Source organism: Microtus ochrogaster, unplaced genomic scaffold (assembly GCF_000317375.1).
Source record: "Microtus ochrogaster isolate Prairie Vole_2 unplaced genomic scaffold, MicOch1.0 UNK67, whole genome shotgun sequence".
NCBI lineage: Eukaryota > Metazoa > Chordata > Mammalia > Rodentia > Cricetidae > Microtus > Microtus ochrogaster.
The window spans coordinates 1,620,499-1,641,012 of NW_004949165.1; the positions used below are offsets into that span (position 1 = coordinate 1,620,499).

The 20,514-nt window shown below is 39.1% G+C and overlaps 1 non-coding gene across 1 annotated transcript; it reads right to left on the reverse strand.

Annotated features, from left to right (window-relative positions):
- Positions 1-19,331: 19,331 nt before the first annotated feature.
- On the reverse strand, positions 19,332-19,438 carry LOC113455622. Its single transcript, XR_003376625.1, has one exon. It is a non-coding gene; the product is annotated as a U6 spliceosomal RNA (small nuclear RNA).
- Between the last annotated feature and the right edge of the window lie 1,076 nt (positions 19,439-20,514).

The following is a 20,514-nucleotide window of genomic DNA, read 5'->3' on the forward strand; positions in this document are numbered from 1 at the left end:
TTTAAGATAAAAGTTGAAGGAGCCCAAAACAAATAAAAACATATTGACATTTAAAGTAGGCGTTTATAAAATTGAGGGCACTGGGCCATAGCGCAGGCGTGTTTCTCTCTGCTCGGTTTTCATTCATTTACAGAAACTTTGGCTTTCAAGTGGCAATAAAGACCAATCTGCCCTCCTACCACCTTATTCTTAAAAATTCTCTTTCCCAAGTGATTCAGGAAAGTCTATATTCTAATAAAACATTATTATAACTAATTAAAATGACAAGTTTTTATAATTGATATTTAATCTTCAGCTATGCATGGGCTAGCAGCACCCTTATTTGAATCTAAGAAAACTACATTTTGGTTTTTGTTTTATTTATGTTTGTATGTATATGTACTTGTTTGAGTGTCTGTGTATGTGTGTGGGAACGCACGTATGTGCGGATACATGTGTCTGTGGAGGCCAGAGCTTAATGCTAAGCATTTTCCTAATTCATATTTGTCTGTACTTTTAAAGATAGGACTCTCACTAATTGACTAAGTTTGCTGGCCATCAACACTCAGAGATCCTCCAGTCTCTACCTCCCCAGAGATGGGATTGCTAGAATGTACCAGAGTAGTTGGCTTTTTATGGGTGCTGGGCATCTTAACTCATGCCCATGTGCATGCATGACAAGCATGCTACCAGCTGCCTTCTCCCTACCTTCACTTTATTCTTGAGGCAGAGTGTCACTGTGGAGCCCAGAGGGACTTTAACTCATGATCAGTTTGTTTCAGCCTCTTGAGTGCTGAGACTAGAGATGCATAGCATCAAGTGCTATTAAGCCCCATCATTATGATTCTCCACTAGCCCCAAGATATAAATAGTTGATCAGTATGGTGATTTTTCAGGTCAAACATTTTTGCTAGGATGTTAAACAGTAGCAATTCCAAGATTACAAAAGTTGTATAATTTATGGTGATCCAAGACTTCATATACACTGGCCACATAATTATGCCTAAATGCTAACAGCATTACCCTTATTCTTAAGAAGCCAAAAGAATCTTCCAGTTTCCTTTGATTTGATAAGTTTTCATTTTGATCTTATTTGATTTCAGATTCATGTATGCCAAGAACCAATGTGACAGAGGAAAAAATTAAGCATGGTAGCCAACACCAAAGAACTCAGTCAAATGGGTTCAAAGCAGTACATTCAGTGGTTCAGGAGTCACAGAACAGTAGTGATCATTCAACTTGGACCCACAAGAAGCAAGTACCGCTTGCTGAGTTCACAAGAAGGGAAGGAAGTCAGCAAGTGAGAAGGGAAAGGAGGCATTCTTCTCTTATACAGCATTTGTGAGTCTCTTTTGGGTCTAGAACTGATGTCATGTATCACATGGTCCAACCATCCAGCTCATTTTACACATGAAGAGTTGAGTATCTGTTGGAAACAGCTCATTAATCTTTGCAGTGTCCCACAGAGAAGGTCAGAAGACAGATATCGTGCTGATTTTATACAGAGGGCACTGAGCATGAATAAAGTGGCTTGCCAAAATCCCTTTCCCCAGATTATCATTTGCAGTCACATATGGGCAAATAAACCTCAACTGCACATATTAAAACAGGAATGATTTGTATAGGAAAGCAGTCTGTAAGGACTGAGAATATGAGTTCAACAAGAGTATTATGCTTTCTTGTTAGTCAAATGATTCAGTCAGTCAGGACTGTGTTGTCATGGACAGTTCCAAGCCAGTGGTTTTAAAACGCATTGTTGTTTGAATATGGAAAAGATTTAAGGATCTGTCCAAAACATCTGAAATTAAATGCCCCATCAAGTTTTGAGGGCCTAAAACTTTTAATCACACACTTCCCTTTAATATGTATCTTTTTCTTTTTTTCCAAATCCAAATTCAGATTCCTGAGCTGTGATCAAGTATTTGAGAATCTCAACGAGCCTATTCCACAGCAAAAAGAAAATAAATAAATAAATGCCCTCAGAAAACACTTGTAGCTACAGAACCAAAAAGCATTAAAGCCACAATATTTATCTTATTTTGTAGCTGAAGTCATAACAGTCAACACTGCAGAGGGAAGTGAAATTGCCCAAATGGGGAAAAAATGATAAAATATTAACACAAAGAGGTTTGAGATTCAAGGTCTGAGAATTCAAGAACATTTTGTCTTCTGGCTCTTACAGGAAAGTCATACTTACGGCTGCATTGTGACACGGTGACATATTACCTCCTCCTGTATCTCATTCTATGAATAACTTCTTCACTAAATATATTTAATCATCTCCTTTTCCTGTTTACTTACTAAAACCATTTAAATTCCTATCTTCAGCTCCAGTGGTAAAAATTCCATATAACATGTTACTCTTGCTTTTCAAAAATGGACAAAGTAGTTAAAGAAGCAGATCATATCATTTCTTTAAATCAGCAAATAATGTATTAGATATCACTGTGAAAATTTTAAACATTGTGTTTTTGTGGCTATTTTCCCCTCATGTCCCCCACCATCTTTTCCCTCTGTTGCCCTCTGCAGCACCCACCACAGATTCTTTCATCTTCTGTGTTCTTGGGTGTATTTTAGGAAGAGATGACTCAGCAGGTAAAGACACTCTCCACCAAGGCAGGGAAGCTAAGATCAATCCCTGTGACCCACGCGATGAGAGATGAGAACACATTTTTGCAAGTTGTCTTATGACCTCCACATGTGCACATGGCATGCATGTACACCCATATGACATACACATATAAATTGATGTGAAAGAGTTACTTAATTTAAAATTATTAAACGAGAAACTAAAAAGGACTGTGATAGCAGACCCTGTCTAAGTGGTCTTTCCCCAAATCGAAGTGGATGTAGTCCAGGAGGATGAAGCTTTCTACGGAGGAGAGAGCCTTCAGCTGACCTGGGAAATAGGAATCATTTGCATAAAGTGCAAAGTGAAAAAGTATTGTTCCCTATTTCTGGCCTACTGTACTGTGGTCAAAACAGAGTCCCACCAGTCAGCCCCAGTAAGTGCAACTTCTTAATAGGATAAATCCTATACTTCCTGCCTGGCTACTGGCCAATCAGAATTTTATTAAATCAATATGAGTGACAAATCTTTACAGTGTACAAAAGCATTATCCCACAGTATACCACAGCGTGAGGAACTGTATTAAAGGTTTACAGCATTAGGAAGGTTGAGAGCCACTATGCTAGGTTATATTATCTGTACACATTTCCTCTTTCCCCCTATTTTGTAAGGATCCACTGTGGGACAGGCTACAAGCAAATCCTTCAATATCCTGGTGATGATGAATTCCATGTGACTTGCCTTCATTCAGAACTAGAATCTGGTAGTAATCAAAGCATGTCAAGTCTTAACTGTAAGCATTGCCTCTGCTTGAAGAACAAGTCACAGGTAGCCAAACATTTCTGAACAAAGACCTTCATGGCCAACTGTAACTGCACTCAGACAGGAGCACCATCTGAGATGGTAAAATTTATCACACGGCAATGCCGCAATGTGAACCCACTGGATACCTGTGCCTACTTAATGTTCTCAAAAGCTCTGATTTCTAAACTAGCAGAAAGTTCCTACTTGTAAAATGAACTATAACATAGTAAGGATTTTGCATCTATTAAAAAACAATGGCCTGTATTTTACAAACCTCTGGTATTTACTGATGTTTTGCATTAAGTATCATAGCTGAAAAAGATTGGTATTCATTCTCTCCCTTCCTCACCACCTTTCTCTTCCCAAATACTCCTAATCATCAAAATTATTATGGCCCCTTCACATGAGTGCCTTGCTCAGATGATATCCATAAGCTTTAGCAATATTGCATCTTTACTCTTCAAGTTAGGCTGTTTCTAATGCATCGAAAATCATACAGAATCCGATTAGCATTAAAAATATATGTAACATGGTGAAGGAGGCTGGAAAAACCATTAGGTAAAGAAGCCACAAAGCTGACTAAACACATTTTGAGGTTAAAAATTATAAGGACTTAATCTTTGACATCACTAGGACTGTATTTTTCCTTTGTTATTTTTATTCTAAGACCAAATATAGGTTCAGATCCCAAATAAATTTAGGTCTAAGGTAGCTTGGGAATTAGGGAACAGATGGGAAACCAACAGTCCAAAACTGGAACCTTATCAAACCTCTGATTTGCTGTCTGATATTTAAAACATTGCTCTTTAAACTCTAAAATGAGTTGATCTGACAAAACATTCCAGTTAACAATGCCAAAGCTGCTTTCAGGGTAGCAAAGTTAAAAGTTCTCATATAGGGAAGTTAACTTTTGCTGAGCTCTACTGCAGTTTGGTAAAAAACATAGGAAATAGGGGATGGGAAAATTGCTCAGTGGGTAAAAGGTCTTGTGGAGTGAGTGTAAGGACCTGAGTTCAGATCACCCACATACATGTAAAACTGGGGTATGGTCATCACATGCTATTACCCCAGTACTGTGAGGAAGGGGACAGAAACAGGGGGTTCTTTAGAGCTTGTTGGCTAGGCAGTCTAGTTGAGATTGTCAGGTTATGTGAGAGACCTTGTCTTAAAAAATAAGATGTAAAAGCATGGAGGTATATACCTGAATACAATTATGGCCTCCACCCATGCGCGCCAAGGGCTAGCACATCACACACACACACACACACACACACACACACACACACACACACACCACCTACAGAAACAAAAAAGAAAACATAGTAAACGATTGCTTTTATATAGTGCAGTTTATCCCATTGGGAATAATCTAAATTTTACAAATAATCATGGTTTCCTCTGACTTCTATGCTTAATATTTGGTAAGTTATTTAAGCTTTTCTGAATCTTGATTTTCTCATCTAGAGGGTAACAAAATAACCTGGGTCTTTTAAAGGAGGAGAAGTTAAGTATGTGTGCATAGTATAACCAGCAAAGGCAGGGTTACATCTCAGCAGATGAAACATAATTCTCGCTAGTGGGCTATCAAATCACTGAGCTATAGCAAGGTGTATAAATTTTGAGGCTTGGTTGCTGTAAGAAATGGAGTTACTTGTCACAGGTGACTAGGACTTATGTAGCTTGGGGACTGTGCTCCTAGGTTTGACTTTGTAGTATCTGGAGAACCACAGAGAAGATGGACAAAGGGCCTTTGAGTCATTAGGAAAAAAAGAGCAGCAATTTAAATAAGATACACAGATTCTCCCATCGCAATCACACTCCGCCAATAGGGCTCTCATCACAAGGTCACCAGGTCATCTGTCTGACAACACCTTTATTCAGCCTCCAGTTCAGTTCAACCTGCTTCTCACTGCCAAGCTGAAGAACGATTGTCTGTATCACATTCTAACAACAACGCAGTCATTGCATGAGACCCATTTTGTACCTGGGCCCATTGTAGCTCCCTGACACACTTTTTATGCCTCCCAACTATTCTCAATGATTTTAGAATTCCAATTTAAAGACAAAGAAACAGGCCACTCTTCAGAGTGGAGGTTTCCTGGTTTGCCAAGCAAATAGTGCAAGTTTTGGGTCAGCAGGCCTCACAAACAAAGACCAATTCCATGAGTGAAGTCTCTCTACTCGAACAGTAGTCTAGTCACAGCTGAATAAAGCTCAGGGATGAAAGGAAGCCAAGGCTTCACCTAACCCAGCCATGTATGTGAGAGATAATGGAGCTAGGCTGCAGGTCAGAGCATACAAGTAACTTCTCCATTTTCATATATTAGGGATGGACAAAACAAGGTTAGGATTATCTCCACAGTGCCCTTCAATAAAAATCCCTACAAAAGAATAAGGTCACAAATGCAGTTCTCCCCAGCCAGCCATGCTCATTCTATTATATTATATATAATATATATAATATATAATATATATATTATATATAGAACCATACCTCCTCTCCAAACTCGAGGCCTCTGCTACTTTTGAATCGTGTAAATCTATGAATATAGTCAAGACTGAACTATAACATTCTTCACATATCCTGTGAGGAGATTTTGAAAATGCCATTTACTTATTCTGTGGACTGTGACATAATGCACAGGTTTAAAAAACTAATTCTGTTTGGAAGCCAAGAGTATAGCTTAATAAAGCACAGTGAATGGAGTTATATATCTCATCCTGAATAACGCTACTGCAAAGACGTAGGCACCTGAGTGGGTGGGGGCACACTGTTAGAGAGGAGAAAAGCAGATTCTGCTGGTTTGTTTTTCACATTACGCAGGAAATCAGCTTGACAGGGTTTCACCTAATGTAACCATCCTGGTGACTGTTCCCATTGACGATCACCTTGTGAACACTGAAGCATGGGTTCTGACGTCATTCTGACTGCTTCAATTTGGCAACATAAGGTTAAGGTTGTGCTTTCAGGCAAGGAGCCAATACAAAGGCTTTCTCTTCCACAGCTCCCATACAGCTCCAGATGCATCACCCTGGAAACTAACAGCCAAGGTCAAGAGCACTGTCTCCATGCTGAGCGATACTGACACACAGTCTGAAGCCTGCTTGAATCTGCCTTCACAACACTTCAGTGCCCAGCTCCATGAATCACTCTCTAGGAGTTTTCTACTCTCAGGGACTATTTTCAAGCACTTTGGCAAATGACATCATTTCCTTTCATTTTATATTAGTTGCTGGCTAAATTTGCAAATAAGAGCATAAAAAAGGGGTACTAAATTCCAGATCATTACTAAGAATACTTTTCCAGTTTAGGAGACGACTTCTCTTGGGTTCTCTGAGGTGCCTCAACCCCTGAAGACTATAATCAAACACAAGTAAATAAACATGAATATAAGTAAACACAGATAGCCATGGGACCCTCAGGAAAGTGCGTGCCTTCCTCCCTTGCAGATATGACTACAGGACAGGAGCATATGGACTAGCACAGTCCTCAGGCCATACAGTAGACTTCCGTGGTGTCTCATAGCTAAAGTGAAGCCTGTGGGGAAAACAAGTAGGCTTTCTCCTTTAGTGAATGAGGCTTCAAAAGACCCTTTCCCCACTGGGATGAGCTTATCACCATGAATCATCTACATTAGACTCAGAAGTGAAGTAAGTGAAGTAAGACAAAGGATAGTAGTCATGAACAGGTCTTGATGCACCTTCAAATGAATTTGTTCTGAATAATACATCAAGTACCTAAGAACTCACATCTTAAGCTATTTTTTTTTAAAGTACATTGTGAAGTACAAAGCGTCAAGAAAAAACCAGTCATGTTGCCTGACATTTGAGGAGAGTGTCTATTAAAATAAAAAGGTCTTTTTTTTTTCTTCTGGACAAGTATTGACGTGAATTCCTGATCTGGGGTTTGAGCATCATAAAAACTGTCTTGCTTTTAGATCTTAGTTCAAAGACAGCAGGCTGTGCCTGGAGTACTGCAGCTAAAAGAGATCCACAGCATCTCCTCTGCAAGAATTAGATTAAGAAGTATGTAAAAGGGAAGGAAATGCACAGCCCTGAAACAGCAGGCACAGTGGTGTCTCCCGGGTAGTGTTTAAGATGGAATCACTATTGTAACTGTGGATATCTAAGCAGAGTGACTTGAAAGCCAAAACTCATTGGCCTTAAAACAGCTTGGAAAAGGTTCAAAAACTACTTATAAACCCCAAATTGTAACGTGGAGGCTCAGGAACAAAATGAAGGGAACACAGCTTGCAATTTGATAGAAATTTATGAAACCCCATTGCATGGTCTGGGTATACAGAAAACGTAACATCTTCATAAGAACAGATGTTCATCATTACAAGAAGTCTTAGGAACAAGTGCCTAAGATACAGTCATGGAACACAGTCCTTTCTATGTCTCTGTGATTAACAAGCCTTAGAAAAGCTTTTTTTTTTTTAGATCACGCCTTATCTTGTCAGTACATCTTATTTAAATAACTAATGCTTTTACAGTATGCACCTCCTATCACAAACTACAGTTGCTTTAAAATTAACTGGTCTGTGAACTCTATGAAAGAGTAGATTGCATTTTAGAACTCCCTCCCTGGTACTAAGCAATGGCCATGGCCTATAACATTTGGTCAACTAATTAATATCTATGAAACTTTACAAATGACTCACTTTGCTGGGAGATGGTAGTGCACACATTTAATCCCAGTACCCGGGAGGCTGAAGCAGGTGGATCTCTGTGAGTTTGAGGCTAGGCTGGTCTAAAAGAGCTAGTTCCAGGACAGGCTCCAACAGAAACCCTGTCTGGAAAGAAAAAAAAAAAAAAAAACAAACACTCACACATGGCAGTATATGTAAAGCATTAATAGATCCTTCAACTTTATTTTCACATTTTCAGTGGTGCTCACAGGCTAAATGTATATAGGGAATCCTATGAAAGGGGGAAACTCCCTTTAAAACTGCATGATTGTTTCACTAGAATAAATGAACGCCAATAGTTTCCCTAAGTTATTACTGATTTCAAACAGCATACATTGTAGACAGGTTTCCAGAAACACAAGTAACAGCTGTCTTGTATACATGTGTATTAAGTGCCAGGACAGAAGTAGCATGGACAGAGGCACCCATCAAAATAAACGCTTGTGATAAAAGTGGTTTCCTGGGACTTCTATCACACCCCAGCTCACAGACACCTAAGCTGGCCTCCTGGAGACTCAACAAAACATCCCTTATGTTCTTGCTATTTGAAATATAGTAGAAACTCAAATGAGGTTAGGGCAATGAAGGCAAATACAAAGAGCAACATTTCAAATGCAGTAAAGCTTCCCTCATCCCCATGACTGGACATAATGGTGTCTGACACCCCTTCAGCTCTGCAAGGTCACAAGGTGCTCCAAACACACCCTGATATTCCTGACCTTTATGGGAGCACAGAGAGGTAAAGAGGGCAGCACGTTTCCAAACTCTAATTAGAAAATTGGCACCAAACAAATAGAAGAATTAAGCCTGGCATACTCTGACGCAAGGGTCAGTGTCCCTTCGCCACTCCATGTTGTCATTGCAGTTTGTCTTTAGCCTCACTGATTTGTGCAACCTGTTTGTGAGTGAGCAGATGAAATCAAGCACTGATTTATGGTCTCAGCATCAAGGCCAGCCTGGGCTACATAGACACAACAGCTCAGTCTACACAGAAAGACAAAGAAAAAGAGGGGGGAATAAAAAGGAGGAGGCAGTCAAGGTAGGTCTATATAATTCATATCCTCAGCTACCACCAGACAAGACAGAAACAAGAATGTCTTCTCCACAGAAGGAACTGCGTTGGCTGCAGCAGCAGGCCACTCTGCAGGGAAACAGGACAGGCTGCAGGACTCCCATGATTCACCTCTTACAGCAACCAAATAGCAGGGACTATGGAACACCCAGGTGATCATCAGCTGAGAAGTCTGACCAAGTAGTAACCTTGGACCTCATTATATTTGTACTGCAATATGTTAGCACAACAAGATCCAGAGGGACCTGTAACACAAATCTAAGGACCTTCAGAGCTATGAGAAAGTCTACGTTAAAGTCCCCCTCCTTTCCCCACCAAAAGCCTCTCTAGTCAAAGCCTTTCCCAGAAAAGACAATAGGTGAGATAGATGTATATGGTTGCTACTCCTCTGCCTACATGGCGGCATGCTGCCAACTTCCCTTCCATGGCTGAGCTGCTTTGGGCCTGCTGGTCTGCCTTCCTATAAGCAACTTGCTCTTTTCTTTACTTAAGAACCCACCTGCATCTGATTTCTATCCTATAGGATAAGGACCAACCTGACCAGGAAAATTTTGACATCCTCCTCCATGAACATCACCTTGAGCATGCTCTCTTTCCCCATCCCTGAGTAACCTGAAGTCTCAGATTCTCTTAAATCCCTCCTCTTGCCATATTACTATCTCCTGAATGGACAAGCAAGACTAATATTTTCTTGCTACAAAAGCTTATAGAAGTTGAAAAGAAGGTAATATATGCTGTGGTGGTTTGGATAAGAATTGTTCCCTACCCCCATAGGCTCTAGTATTTGGTCAATTGGTCAGTTGGTGGTGATGTTAGGGGAGGTTTAGGAGGTGTGGCTTTGCTGGAGAAAGATCACCATAGCAGGTTTTGAGATTTCATAGCCTCAGCCCACTGCCAGTGTGCTGTCTCTGCTTTGTGCTTGAGGTTGGAGATGTGATCACTCGGTTCCTGACTGCCATGTCTCCTTCACCATTATAGATTCTCCACCTGAAATCCTAACCCTAAAAAAACTTCTCTTCCATAAAGAGAAGAGTTCCTTTGTCATGACAACAGAAAATCATCTAATACAGGTGTAGAGTCACTCACTGTTATAACTGAAAAGGGTGTTGTGTTAAATTCTTAGGGGCTATCAGAAGTACTTCCAATGAAGGTTATTTAGCTATAACCATTTTAGAGAACAGTATGAGTGCTCAAAATAATAAAAATAGAAAGGATACTGTGACAGATTAAAGGAAAGCAGTGCCTCCCAGTTTCTGTGACTGAGAATTGGGACAGCTGAAAAACAGCAATGTGGGTGCCCGAGGGAACGTGCTCAAGTTTATTATTGGACAAACAAGGGCTTGACGAGATTCCAGTTATTAAAACAAAGTGTGAGAAACAAGATATCACCTCTCAGGCTGTGGCAGATGGACAGCACAGCAGAGGGGAGGGCTTACAGATAGGGAAGGAGGGAAAGATGCAGTGGGTAAAATTGGCACAGAAACAGATGTCAAACACAAAAGCAGCCTGGACTTAGCCCATCCCTGTGCTGTGGAGAAAGCCTTTGCTTACGAAACATTCTGGGTTTCTCACATAAAAACCCAGTGCTGTAACTGAGAGCCATCTAACGGTCACCACCAAGCTGGGCATTTTGGAAAATATAAATTCCTTTATCTTTCTTTCCCTGGAAGCTCACAGCAATACTAGCATTCTGTTCTAGCCAGCATCTGCCTTGTGGCCCAAAAGAATGCCTCTGAAGCTAGCTTATTATGAAATAAATATGTATACTGGGATTCAGTCCATAAATGATACAAGGGGGTCGAGCTTACTTTTGCTGTATAGCTCAATCAGCCAATTAAGGAGGACCAGGAAATTCTACAGCTCTGGACTGTGAGCGGGCACTAGCCCTCAAGAAAATACAGCTCTTCAAGGTCTTTGTTCTTACTGCTTGTTGCCCCATCCCCTGTGTAGACTACATGGGTTGTTTCAGCTAGTCTGGCCCTTGAAGCAAGAGGGAGCTGATTCTCTGATACCTGATACGAAGCAGGAACCTCCAGTTCCAAGCCATGACCACTTTTGAATAATCTGTAGACAATGCAAAAGAAGGAAGGGGTGAATTATTTGTCAGGTTTTGTACATTCCATGAGTTGACAGTCCACCTAGACACAGAAAGATCAACAGGAGCAGGGGACATTCATTCACTTGTCATTATAGCTGGAACCTGAAAACAACTTTGGTGCCCCTCAACCGATGAATAGATAAAGAAAATGTGGTACATTTACACAATGGAGTACTATTCACAGGTAAAAAAAAAAATAATGACATCTTGAAATTTTCAGGTAATATAATAGATCTAGGAAAAAAAACCATACTGAGTGAGGTAACCCAGACTCAGAAAGACAAATATAATATGTACTCACTCATAAGTGACTTATAGACATAAAGCAAGACAAACAAACAAACAAACAAAAAAACCAGCCTACAGTCCATAACCCCAGAGAGCCTAGACAAAAAAGAGGACTCTAAAAGAGACACACATGGATCTACATAGGAAATAGAGAAAGATCTCCTGAGTAAATTGAGAGTGTAGAAGAGGAGAAGGGTGGAAGAGAGAGGAACAGAGAAAAATGTATAATGCAATTAAAACAATAAAAAGGAGGGGAAAAATAAATATGACAAGGATTCCCATATTTCTGATGTCATTCAATGCAATTCTTGAAATTTTAGATAGTATACTAAATCAAAGGAGAAGAAAGAAAGGGATATAAACAGGGAAGAAAGAAATCCACTTATCCCTTTCTGCAGAAAATATGATCATAGACTAAGACCCTCAAGATTCCAACCTCATGACTTTCAGACCTAATAACAACTGCAAAAATAAAAAAAAACAATAGATTTTAATTTTTAAATTAGCACACAAAATATTGTATACAATGATGTTATTTTTTCTTTGTTTTTTTTCTTTTAGATAAGGTCTTAACTATGCAGCTCTAGCTGATCCAGAACTTGCTATGTAAACCAGGCTGCCATTTTACTCACAGAAATCTGCCTGCCTCCCTCTCTGCCTCCCAGGTGCTGGGATGAAAGGTCTGTGCTGTGACCTTCATGCCTGGAATGATGTTATTTTCAAACTGAAATATATTAGAGTTGCTTCTCCATTCACATTTTCCCAAGCCTCCACTCCCCTCCTATCTTTCCTCACCTCATCCTCTTGTTCGCTCTCATGTCACCTGTTCCTTTACACCCCCACTCTTCTTTTGCACCTCTTTCTATCCTCTTTTAGTTTTTTCTAGATTTTTATACTTTATCCACACTTATATCCATTGATATACATACGTGTGTACGTTACAAACTAGGATCCCATCTGAGAGAAAACATGAGGTTTTTATCTTTTCAAATGTGTGTCACCTCACTTTATACTTTAGCTTCATCTATTTTCCTCAAATTGTTCATAATTTCAGTTTTTCTTTACAGCTGAGTAAAATCCATTGTGTATACGTACTACAAAAAATAAAACTGCTAAGAAAAAAGTAAATAAAGAAATCCCATTCAAAAGAGACTCAAAAATATTATTGTTCCTACTAATAAACATCCAGAAAAATAAAGGCATCCACCTTGAAAACTATAAAATGTTAAGGCTGGGGTGACATAATAATTCATCTTTGGAAGAATTAATACTGTTAAAATGCCTATATTGCTTAAATTAATCAACAATTTCAATGCAACCACTAACAAAATTTCAATGGCATTCTTTAAGGACTAGAAAAAAGAAATCACCTTAAGATTTGTATAGAAGCACAAAGGATCCCAAACAGCTTACCATGCTAGGGCATAGTTAGACTCAGAGATCATCATGTTAAGTAGAATAAATTAGATTCAGAAAGACAAGTCTAGCATCTTTTAAAATGAGGGATAAAGGATAAGAAAACCCAAAGACATGAAAGTCGATAAGGTCTATTAGGGAAGAAGACAGGCATCACCAGGAGAAAGAATAAAAGAACAATAGGCATTATAAGCATGATCAATGTATAAATGTTGAAAAAATCACAATGATAGATATTATTTTGTACACTAAATATATGCTGATAAAAATAAAAAGCATAAATTAAAATTTTAAAAAAGACCTAAAATCTGAACCACATATACCACAAAACCAGTGTATCAAAGAGGTATTACACTCATGCATTTGTGTGACAATTACTTACAGTAACCAAGACATTTGGTGTCCTTCAATGAATTGATAAAGAAAATACTGGATTTATAGTACTGTTTAAAAATGGGAAATCTCATCATTAACAGAACAACAGATAAAACTATAGACCGTCATAAGAAGTTGACTGGCCAAACATGGGTAGACAAATGTTACATCTTTACTCTCATATGAAGAAGCTAGAAATTTAAATCTCAAAGTATATGAGATAAAAGTAGAAAATACTAGAAAAAGGAAGAATAATGTGGAGATAAGTACTGAAACACATTTCCTAAGGGTTTCTAGGGATTGTCTAGACTTTGAGTAACTGAGAACTTGTACTGGTGTAAGCGAGTCCACACATCAAGGCAATATAATTGCTAACTATGCAAGATTTGCAGTCCTGGTTTTATTGGACTTCAAGTATTTTTCAAATGACGTCTTGACAAGGCTTTAAAAGATAACTAATGGAGAGAGTTTTCCAATATGGTTAATCCACCCACAGCCTGACCCCAGCTTCTCTCCTCAGACTACTTGCAAATGCCTCTGAAAGAGAGAATATTTTGTAAAATTTGATCATAGCCCTTCTCAAAAATGACTTCTTTCCATGGGAATTTTTTTTTATTTTAATTTTTATTTTCACTCTGGGTTTAGACCTTCACCTCCCTGTGTGAATCTGGCAGCCTTGTCTCTATAACCTAAGTGTAGACAAGAGTCACCCCCCATTTGTCTCCTTAAGTCAGGTTGCTTATTTTGGAATGGATACTTAATAAAAAGTTAAGAAAAGAAAGAATCAAGCAAGGAGAATACAAACAGCACAGAGACAGGTATCAGGTATCAGAAGGTAAAATTCCCAATTAGTAAAAAGCGATGCACTGATCCCAGAATCCCCATGCCAAACACAAACACCCGCTAGCTCAGAAGCAAAACGTGGGCAGCTTACTGCTTTGCACCCTCACTCTTTGATGATGGAGAAACCTAAGCAAAGTCTCATTGTTTTCAGTGCATAACACCGGTTTAGCTCCCCTGTCTCCTAGGTCAGTTTAACCAGACTAAGTTGCTTTGTTTCATCCCGCTTCAGAAAAAGAGACGTCTGCTTCACAGTCATTCTGACAATATTGATTACTGAGAAAGCCCTGATATACACAGATGACCAAATCACGCCTGGCTTGAGGAAGGGACTCACAGCCAGTTGTGGTAATTCCTCCCAGCAGAAGCAATTAGGAAAACAAGAAGCATCATTTCCCACATTCGGTATAAAAATACACACTGGCTATAGCACACACGGATTTCTCTCACAGCTACACACAAGCACATCTGAGATAATATGGCATGGAGGAACTGCAATGATTGTAAGATACACTGGCATCACTCCTATAATCACAAATATAAAAACACCGCAGCAAAGAGGCCTACTCTCCAGAATCGCACTCTCACATGCCTGCCATGTTTGTTCTTTTCATAACACCTGTGCAGCAAAGAACTGCATGGGATTAAGGCGGGGGGAGGCACAAGTGAGCCACCACATCTCCAAGGACAAGGGACACACAGATGTGCCCCAGCTCAGCTACCACATCCCAACAGAGCCATCTCCTCTGTGCTGTTTTCCCTGGCTTTGGAAAGTGACTACATATATCAGACCTGTTCTTATGAAGGCACAATTGCTTTATAAACAGCCCTAAGGAAAAAGAGAGTTCTCCAGTGGGAGGATAGGGTTTGAAGCAACCAAACAGAAACAAAACAACTCAAGAAATTGGCTTCAGGAAACATAATTGAAAAAAAAATTGTTTTTCTTTTTCTAGCTATAATTCACTGGGATTTTTTCCAGTTACACAGCTATATTTTGTGTTTTAACTACAGGTGATGGATAATTTCTATTCTAAAACTAATTAGATTAAAAAATGTCTAAGGCATTAATGAGGTGCGTTTCCAAGCCTGTTTCCAGAAAGGTTTAACTGAGAAAGGAAGCAGGACCCTGCATGTGAGAGGCACCGTCCCAGGCTGTGATACCAGACTAAAAAAAAGATTGGAAGAGAGAAAGCAGAATGAGCAGGGACACACCCTTTCTCCATTGCCTGGTCAGCAGCATCAACCAAATTCCCGCTGCTGTGTATTCCCCACCACACCAACTGCACTTCTTTGAACTGTGAGCCCAAGTGAACCAGTCGTGAAATGTTTCGGTAAATGTTTTACTACATGGAGCACATTGCTTTTATGTTAATATAATTAAAGTTTAAGTCTTGCTTGCATTTCATATACAAGCAACCAAGACAAAAAGAGAAATCAGAAAATCTTGAAAAACTTTTATTAAAACTGTAGCATTCAGACCAATGGAAGAAACTCACTTCATTCATTCTGATGACAAAAAACTACTCTGTGTCAATTATAAGAGCGACTTTACTGCATATGGCTTAAGGAAATCATTACTGACATTTCAAAAGCTATAATACTGAAGCAACAATGTGCATAGATTGTCTATTTTATAGTTAAATTTCTCTAAATAATTCCTTTAAAAATAAAGTTTATCTTTTTGAAAATTTGCATTCATTGCAGAATTACTTTTAAACTAAAATATAAAAAAGTATAAAAATTCAACACTAGAAAAATCATTAAGGAAACCTTGGTGTCTCTACTGAATTTGAGGGCAAATGCACAACAATGACTGCTAAAAAGAAGAATCCATAGTTGTCTGTTCTGTTATAACTTTCTGCCTGTAAATATGTAATTGAAGGGAACATGGAAAGATTGGAGTACTTAATCCCTCTGCATAATGAAATTATAAAGACAATTTTATTTCCATTATCACTATCATCTTATTTTGCGAATGAAAAAGTTAAATTGATTTTTAAAATACATATACATAGACTCAGCCTGGGAAGCTGAGAGGAGCAAGGAAGATTTTTATAAAATCATATTTTAAAATTATGTACATAGCTTATTATTAAGTAAAATGAGACTCCATGAAGACAGGGACTCACATCTCTATCAATCATGGCCTCTCCCTCACTTCGTGCCGTTTAGGATATGGAAAAGGCAAAGAGAAAGAAAGCAACATGTTGATTTTGGGAAGCTTGGATATAAATCTGAGAGCGTCTCATCAGCCGTCAGCTTTCATCTACTTGTGTAGAAATCACGGAGAGGCCAGGAGGGCTGCAAATACTGGACTCTGGCAGCTTTCAGTTCCCTCCAAGGTTGCAGTGACAGCAGACTGAAGCGACAGCAAATGGCACCCTCTAATGTGATAGCCTCCATTCAGGCAGGGGGTGTTGGGACCCTTGGCACTTGCGGTGACTACTGTAACAGCTCTCGGCCTGCTTATTCCTGGAACCCTCGCCCCTGAAGATCTAACGGCTCTTCTTTTTAGGAAGGAACTTCGGGTTGTTTCCTCTAGTTTTTTCTCCTTACTGCCCTTCAACCATTTAGCTGGTTCTTCAGTTGCCCCGCAGCTGGCTACAAGAAGAACGGACTTGGGGTGCCTGCCTCTGGTCGGGACTGCACTCTGAAGCTGGGATGAGAGTCAAATATCAGGATGCTTAGGAACTGGGTTCTGGGCGTGGCCAGGACCACTGAGGTGCAAACATATGCTGCAGGCAGGATTCCTGGGTATAAAGGGTCACTAGTAGGTAGGACCCATCATTAGCTCTTCAGCTATCCAACTACGAAGCCTGACAGTCTGCACATGGAAGCCAGGGCTGAGAAAATGAATGATGCACGACAACTCGATCGTCTGGGATACCAATGCTTGGCAAGAAGCCAAGTTCGAACATCCTGGACCTGCTGAAATCTCTCTACCTATCAAGCTGTGGGTGCAGACATTCTGTACTTGGAACTGGGCTCTCAGGACTTAAGAATGCAAGGTGAGCTGTATGGGAACCCAGTGTTGAGGGTATAAAGCCAGGAAGTGTCTAGTCTACCTGTGAAGCACACCCAGGGTCCTCAGCTATGAAGCTGATGTGGGTTTGTCACTTTTTCATCCAACAAGCTGCCATCAGGCTCTCTGAGTGAACTTGCTTACTTTCTGTTACAAGTTCAGCCCACAATACTGAAGGTGGTCTTGGAAAATCTCTGAGATTTGACATTACAACACACAAGTGTCTCGATGAGCCCGCCTCTACAGCCTGAAAGGGGGTGTTTAGACCAATCATACACTTCTTTGGACCTATCACAGCCTCAAATTTAAACACCACTCAGAGTCATTAAGGTTTGTGCTTTGGTCCAGTTATGGCCTCTTTCCCTAGTACCAATAACAGCAGGCCTTCCACCAGGAGACTGGCTCCACCTCTGGTGGAGGTGAAAAGGTTTCCTGAGGTTTATGCTTGCAAAGCGACCACTACACAACTGTTTCCAACAGCCTTGGCTGGGGCAGTGGCTTCAAGTGCCAGGGCAATCAACTTCAATCTTCTGCATAATTGTTTCAAGGCATCTGTGGAGCATTCCAGACGACTCATCCTGGCATAAGGGTAGACCAGCTGGCCATTACATTGATATTCCTTTTGATCAAGGCAAACCAGGCAGCAAGAGAGAGTTCAATAACTGCTAATTACAGAGTCAAATTGATCCATCCCCAGTGCCTTGCTTATTTACAGGAAAATAACAGAAGGGGTGTTTACAGTTATAAATGTAAAGAAGCATTAATACTAAAAGTAATTTTTAAAATGCTTTAGCAATTCCTATACCTCCCTAATTCCCAGAGACATCTAGTTCAATTTGTTCATCTCAGTTACATCCTTCTAAAGTCATCTTCAGGGGACTCCTTTTACCCTTATCAACTGGACATGGCACACTAGTCTGCCTGCTCTCTGGAACAACATCATCCCCAGCAAGAAGATGCTCCAAAGGAAATATATCAACCTGCTAATGGTTGAACCCAGTTGGAATCCAGGAACAAAGGAATATGCTTGATGTCCACATAAATCAGCCTTCAAGGCCCAGAAGCAAATGGAAAATTATAAATAAATATAAATGGATAAACAAAGTTATCCACCACGATTATGTATAAAAATTAAATTTCAACATCACTTAAGCAGTAGAAAATTTATAACTTTCCTTTTAAGAACAAGAATAAGACAAAGTGGACACTAACATCACTAAAGAAGGCAATGACTAGAAAATAAAAATTAAAAACTTTATTATCCATAATGAAATTAAGAGTATATCAAGGATACAAAAAAAACTGCAAAGAAACCACTATTTTTAACAATTGACTTGTAATGATCAATACATTTCTGTGTATAAGTAAAATCAAAACCTAAAATTTATCTTTAAATATTTTTACATGTAGAGGCCAGCTAAAATTTATTTTTAAAATATTTAAAATATTTTATTACATTTGTTTGCTTGCTTGTTTGTTTGTTTGTTTGTTTGTTTGTAGGAGAGGGTACATTAAAGGTCAGGGTCAACCTTTGGGAGTCAGCTGTCTCCCTCCATTGTGTACTGGTAACCAGCCTAGGTCATCAGGCCCAGCAGCAAGTACCTTTGTCCCCTAACATTCTTGTTAGTTAGCTTCAAGTCCAATGTGCAAATCCATTAAATGCAAGGTCTTTAGTATATATTAAAACTGTAGGACAAAGGGCAGTTGGTCCATGTAACAAAATGAGCTCCGTATTCAGACAACAGATGCAATGTTCAAAGTTTTCATCCTCCGAGACAGTCTGCTCAGAAAGACTTGGAGATATCTGCCTCCTCTATCACATAAGAACACACCTTCCCCTGAAATCTATTAAAATATTTAACATTTCTAACAAAATTAATCTAAGTAATATCTGAGGATAAATCTACTAATAGATGTCTGATAACTCAATGCAGGCAGTTAAGAAATCTTATTGATACAAATTAAAGACTAGATTATGTGCAAATATAAGCCATGCGTATAGATCAGGATGCCCAAAGGTTGAAAGGCAATCTTTCCCCCAAAACCACAATGGATAAATTAACCCAACCCTAGGAAAATTACAAATGATTTTGTTGAGCCTGAAAATCTTGTTTCAAAACATGTAAAGTTGAAAAAGCTAAGAATGAATTACCTGCATTTTATTTATTTATTTATTTTAAAATATGGAACACTTCAGAAATTGCCATGTCATCTTTGTGCAAGGGCCATGCTAATCTTCTCTGTATTGCTCCAAATTTAGTAGACATGCTACCAAAGTGAACATCATTGCCTATATATTTTTTAAAGGAACATATTTTGTTTGACAAAATAAATCTGCCAGATCAACACATCATGATTTCAGAAAAACTGAAAAGTGTAACATTCGCCCAAGAATAGATCCATATGTTAATGGAATGGAGTTCTTAATGATAAATCCAGGCAGAGATGGCCTCTTCATTTACAATCATTTTACAATGTATTAAATAAACAACCTTTAAATGAGTGGACGAAGACAATCGCCTATCCATGGAGAAAGGTGGCAAATGGCTACTTTATACTTTCCATAAACACTTCAAGGCATGACTTATCCCGGATTCCCCAAGAAGCAGAAATTTGCATGTAACAAACCTATTGAGGCATGTTCTGAATCTGAACACCCGAGACAAAGATTAGTCACAGAGAGAACTCAACTACTAGGCTTTTGCTCCGAGGGCTTTTGTTATGTGGATGAGCTGCTCTGGAAATGGGCTGACCCTTAAGAATTGTCTAAAATGTAGGCAAGGAGCCAAAACTTTCTGCCATCCATTGAACAGATGGACAAAGGCAGAAGTTTGGACAGAATGGATCTCTTAAAAGAATCCTGGATAACCGCCCCCCCCGCGCAAAAAAAACAAACAAACAAACAAACAGTCCAGAGCTATCAGTCAACAACACTTTTAGGGGCTAGAAAAGGGTATCTTAGTCTTTAGAGGATCAAGGATGAGAATAGGTGACAAAGTAGCTTCCCCAGTAGGGTACCCATGTGGACAGAAAGTATAAAATTACAAATACCTTGGTATGTCTTAGGTCTCCCAAACATCTGTACTTCACTGAATCTCAGTGACTGTTGCTTATTTTCTGTATTGCTTTTTCTCAAAATCAAAACAAAACAAAACAAAAAACCTTTTCTTTTTCTTTTTTCTGTATTCCCTATTTCCCAAATTACTTTCAATTCCTTTACAAATTGTTACATTATATCCTTTGAATGAAAGAGATGTGCTATGAAATCATCAGACACCTGCATCATCAACATCTTTGAGAGAAGTTTTTTTTTTTTAATGATTGCCAAAATAGTAAGCATATAGCATTATGTTAATCATC